Source organism: Misgurnus anguillicaudatus, chromosome 16 (genome assembly GCF_027580225.2).
Source record: "Misgurnus anguillicaudatus chromosome 16, ASM2758022v2, whole genome shotgun sequence".
Taxonomy (NCBI): domain Eukaryota; kingdom Metazoa; phylum Chordata; class Actinopteri; order Cypriniformes; family Cobitidae; genus Misgurnus; species Misgurnus anguillicaudatus.
The window spans coordinates 33,860,560-33,866,408 of record NC_073352.2 but is presented as its reverse complement, the minus strand read 5'-3'; the positions used below and the strand labels follow the sequence as shown (position 1 = coordinate 33,866,408).

The window sequence follows — 5,849 nt, the reverse complement described above, 5'->3', positions numbered from 1 at the left end:
GTATGTCTATAATATCAGTTTTGTGCTTAAGTTTCCTCTCCGTTCTGCAATGAACACATTGCAGTTCAACAATAATTCATAAAATAAACTGGACCAAATTTTTTTTTATCCTAGGATCTATATAAAATATTAAAATTAAATTAATTTATAAAAATATTGTGGGAAAAAAAACATGCTTCTCTTTTCAAAGGAGCTCAATTTGGTGTGATTTGGAGCTCAATTTGGTGTGATAACTGTGGTACAATTAATGTAAATGTAACGTTTTGTTAATACTGTATATGAACATTTAAACAAAGTATAAATTTGACACTGGTACTGGTAATCCTGGTTTCTTTTAAAGTTATTCAGATTATATGTCAACATTCAAGAGCCATTTATGCGACAACGATAAAGTTATTATGTCCATTTTACACAAAGACACCGTTTTGTAGTCCTGAAATGCAAACTTTTGAAGATGGGTTTCAAAGGACAAGTTTTTGATAACAAAACCTTGGTGAAAACATGCATGTTTTAATTCAATCTACAGGCATTTGTGATTATAAGAGTTATTCTTCAACTGGGGTGGCAACTTTACAACAGTTAAAATAAACTTTAAATACCAATAAATTATAAAATGTTTCCATATTTGTATTCTGTAGGATAAACACAATTTGTGCACTATTAACAATGACATGTTTTGTTTTAAAATACATATTTAATTGAGTTTGAGAGATTGCATTTGTAATAAAATATGCATGTCACTACTAGGGCTGGGTATTAGCAAGGGCTTTACAATACAATACGATACGTATCACGATACATGGGTCATAATACAATGTATCACGGTACAATACATTATGTTGCATGCTGCGATACATTGCAATACTTTTTCAATTTTTTAAATCAAAAATGTAAAAAAAATAGAGCTGAATTTTTTTTACGTTTTGTTTCAAAGCCAAAGTGCTTCCACACGTCGGCTTTGAAAGCTGCAGGTGTTTTTAAATTTTCTGCCATTTTCTCACTCTCGATAACTTCTGGCCGAATGGCCGTATATGACAGACAACTGGACAGTGCCAGCAGTGGCGGAGGAGGTCGTTTGACGCACACAGAGGGATTTGATGGGTAAAACAAAATACTGATAGTAGAAATTGAAATATCGATACACTATTGTCGAAACAAATTATCACGATAGTTAGCTTTATCGATATTTTTGCACAGCCCTAGTCACCAGCATATCTCAGAGAGGTATCATGGATTGTACTTGCAACAATATAACATTTTTAACACAAATAAAGTATTTAACACGTACAATTTTATTAAATTGTTTTAAAACATATATACTTTTTAATGTTTAAGAAAAAAGTAGTTTACCTCAAATTCATGTCTGTGGTGTTACAACAATGGATGTCGCCCCTTTAAGAAAAGGGGGAAATCATTTGGACTACTTCCTGTGTGTAAAGGTCATTGCAGGTGCTGGTTGATCTGAGGTGTGCATGGTGAGTGCATTCTTTCTTAATAATTTTCTTAAAATAGCATTTTATTAGTGTCTGTGGTTTGTGTTCCTAAGTTGCAGATTTTACATATTTTAATCAAAATATTTTAGTAATTTTTCCTAAATGTCCCCTAATCTTGAAATCATTATTATGGCAGCCTCAAGTTTAGAAAAGACTGGATTTAGGCTAATTTGTCTGTGGTGGTGTTATTGTCTTAATTACTTCAAATATTGGTAACACCACAGACATAAGTGGATGTTTCACAGGATTTTTTATTTTAAAAAAATATTTAAAATTAAACATGTTATTAAGCTTCAATTTTAATGGATAAAGCATATTAAACTAATTTTAAATGCATAACAATACATTTTATTAAAAGAAAACAAACACTCCTTTTTACAATTTCTGCCTCTCATTTGCCACCCAATTGAAGAATGACCCATAATCAAAAAAAAAAAAAAAAAAAAAATGGTGACCTTCATGACTGACCTACAATCCTGCTTAACATACTGAGTTTATTAAAGCTTCCCCAAAAGTTTGGGGGTTTATTCATACCGTCAACATTGGGATTCGAAATTTTATGTGACGGTAAAGCACAAACAGCAGTGTTTCCCAACACGCAAAGTAACAAAGGACGCCCTGCGCATGTCCAAATGTGCCAGTATGAATACACAGGGAGTGGGCAAACGTGCCCGCTGAGTTTTATTGGCTTGGTGAGATGTTACAGCTAATACTGCCACCTGCTTTCCTGGCAGTGAATGTAGCAAACGTATCAAATACCTCCATTGGGATTTTTTTATAGAAAGATGAAAAATACAGGAAAATATTTAAACGGGACGATAACGGGATAGAATGGTAAAATAAAGGAGATCCTTGGTTAAACGGGACGGTTTATTGTCTAGGGTCACTTGTAGTACTCTCATCATCCATATAAAACAAAACTGCTCACCGTCTTGATTCTTTGTATTTATCGCCCTGTAAATGAACGCGTATCTGCGCAGGCTTGTAGTGTTTCTTTACAAAGTAGCATCGCCATCTACTGGCCTGGCACACGTATGCAGCGGATTTAGTTGAATTTTAACATTTCAGTTTTTCACTACATCGATGTTGTGTAAACGTAGTCTCGCTATTGTATCAGTGTGAATCAGTGTTGTATCAGTTTGTGTTGCAGAGGGCTTCCCACTGTTTGGTGCAGCGTGTAGAGCAGTGGGGGGCTGTGCAGTGTTTGTTTTAAACTAACAGGAATCCCATTAAGCCCTGATTCCACTCATTTAGGACTTCCACAGGAACAGGGAGCCGAGCCCCTGGGAAGCGGCACGTTGCAAGGGACACCAATTATGTTGTGGAGGACACAGAGCCGCCTGTTCCCGCTCAGGCCGGCTGTCATGTCGCAGGATGACCCTCTCTGTCAAACCCATTCAGCGAAGCGCACGGAAAGCCAGTCTAATTGGTGTTGGGCAAACAGATTTTGTCACAAACTTGCATAGGAAGCTAAGTAGCTGAACGTTCACATTGTTCAACCCCTGACCTGCAGCTTGGTGCATTCAGAGACCCCCATTATGTCCCGTTCGGTTGATTATTCATCTATGACCTTGCGAGCTCGGGAAATTCGGGGCAGCAATTAAAATCAATATTCTGGCAATAGACACTGAGAAGTGAGCACTTTTCTTTCTGTGAAGTGATATGATATGTACAGAGAGAGAATGACTTTGGCAGGCAGATGTCTTCATTGTTTGTCTTTATGTTTGTTCCTCTTTTTCTCAGCCTCGGTCCTGTTCTTTGGGGGTCTGTTGCTATCCGTTTTAAAAAGAGGGATTCAATTGACAGAGAAGTGCCACAGATCACTTGTCTTGGGTTACGTAAACACATGTTGAATCAGAACCGTCACTTACCCTCAGATGAAAGGTATGCCTGGTTTCATGTTAGATTATCTATCTTTTATATACATTTATACATTTGGCAGATGCTTTTATCCACTATGTTATTAATCTGTTTACTGGGAATCAAACCCGTGACCTTTCATATCTCTAACAAGTTGAGCCCCAGTTGAACCTACAGCCTAATATGTATTGAAATGAGCTTTAGGTACAAAAGTGTACTTTTTTGAAAGGGTACTTCCGGCTGTGTACAGCTATAACATGAAACAGCACTGTATACAAAATGCCAAAAAAAAAAAAAAAACTGGCACAGTGCTTGTCTTTAACAAAAGGGCACTTGGGTTGTTCAATAAAACAAACAACACATTGTGAGTGCTTTTAAAGCAGGATTAGGGTGATGAATGAAGAGCGCTGTGATTGGGAGCCGTAATAAAACCTCATTGTGAAAGGCAAAAACAGAAAACCTGATGTTTAGGTTGTTTTGTCATTTAAGATGATACCTGATACGAGCAGCTCATTTTTCTGATTAATTACACATTCTGTGGCAGATGACGTCCATTATTCTTAGTGAGGTTGAAGAAAATCTGGCCACCCGTATCATCAAAGCAACAACAATACTGGCTGCAAATGGGAAAATATCTGCAAATTAATGACCTTCGTTAGTTTTTTCAGGTCAGTCATTACAGATGAATTCACTTAGTGTTAATGAAGTCTTAGAAAACATGAGAATCATTGCTTTAAACAGATGCTAATGTATTGACATATATGCAATTTATTGCACATGCATGGGTCTCTGAAAAATATAAGACATTCACAATTTACATTTATTTACTGTATTTACAAAGCAAAGCCCGGTAAAGGCCTCCTCCATCAAACATGTGATATTGATCAAATGCTATCGGCACATCTTATACGTCCATAAAATACTTTCACTTCAAATCCTAAAGGCCATTCAGACATACCGGTTTGTTGGCAGAATCCTTCACAATGCCACAACAAAGCCCTCTAAGTGCATGGAAGAATTAAAAGAATGACGGTGCGTGTACGTCAGATCTCAATTGTCGAGCTGCAAGAATTTTAAAGGAGATTTACATAATGTATTAGGACATTGAACAAATGTAAGTTTTTTACTTTTATTCAGAAAGGACAATGAAGAATAGCTGGAGACTTTTAGAAGGTAGGATTTGCCAAAAAGCTTGCATGCACTTAAAGGGTTTTGCAGCGAAAGACTTTCAAATTTGTTAAATACCAATGAAATGACTAAAGTGACATTTGTAAAAATAAGGCATTTCAATTTGACTAAACTCATTTACTAAATGATTTTTCAATAGAAATAGAAAATGTTTAATTAGATTTCAGATCTGTTTGTAATTTACAAACAATATGTATTTATACCATTAAAAGATTAATCGCATACAAAATAAAAGTTTGTTTTTGCATAATATGTGTGTGCACGTTGTGTAATTATTTTAAATTTAATGTGTGTGTGTGCGTGCGTGCGTGCGCAAAGATTAATTGTGATTAATCACATTTAAAATAAAAGTGTTTTTTTTGCATAATATATGTGTGTACTCTGTGTAATTATTATGTATATTTAACCAGACACACATACATTTTTATTACATAATTTTTTATTTATATATTTTTTTAAGTTATATATCATATAGAATATATAAAATATAAATAAATAAATATATATATATATATACACATGAATTTGTGTATTTATATATACATAATAATTACTCACAGCACACACTCATATATTATGCAAAAAATCACTTTTATTTTGTATGCAATTAATCACGATTAATTGTTGCCCAGCACTAAATATATAAAATTTTTCTTAAATACGAATATACATATATGTGTGTATTTGTATATACATAATAAGTACACACAGCACACACACAGAGACACACAAACACACACACACACACACACACACACACATATATTATGCAAACACAAACTATTATTTGTATGCGATTAATCTTTTGACAGCACTAATTTATACATTTCTTGTATATGTAGTACATATATACACCCGTTATCCTTGTGTATTGAAATGTGCACTAAGTATACGTTATAATATATATGGAATTGCATAGAAATCTGACACATTATTTTGTGAACCACAGATTTTGTTCTGTTGTACCACTATATGTTTTCAACAAGCAAAAAAAATAAAATAATTTATCCTCCGAAGCATCTCTGCCTGTTTGGACGGTGGGTGGGATTTTGGGGGGGTCAAGAGGCTTTTGCCATCAATGGGAAAGTACTGATTAATTTTGAAGAATTTCTGTGAGAAAAACGCCCCGCACACAGTTCACTAATTACAGCCCTGCACAATGCGCAACAAAGAGCCATCTCATATCGCAAGACAATGCGGAGCCCAAAGAGAGAGAGAGAGAGAGAAACTAATGAGATGAATCACCTGTCAGTGGAGAGGATTTGGGCCCCTGGTGGCCCCCGAGAGCAGGGACGTGTATGAGGGCGC

General features: G+C 35.2%; 1 long non-coding RNA gene across 1 annotated transcript; it reads left to right on the top strand.

The window, feature by feature from the left end:
* The first annotated feature begins 1,138 nt into the window (after positions 1 to 1,138).
* LOC129422023 (uncharacterized) lies at positions 1,139 to 3,118 on the top strand. The gene is made up of 2 exons (XR_008637255.2): positions 1,139 to 1,475; positions 2,748 to 3,118. It is a non-coding gene; the product is annotated as an uncharacterized lncRNA (long non-coding RNA).
* The last annotated feature ends 2,731 nt before the right edge of the window (positions 3,119 to 5,849 follow it).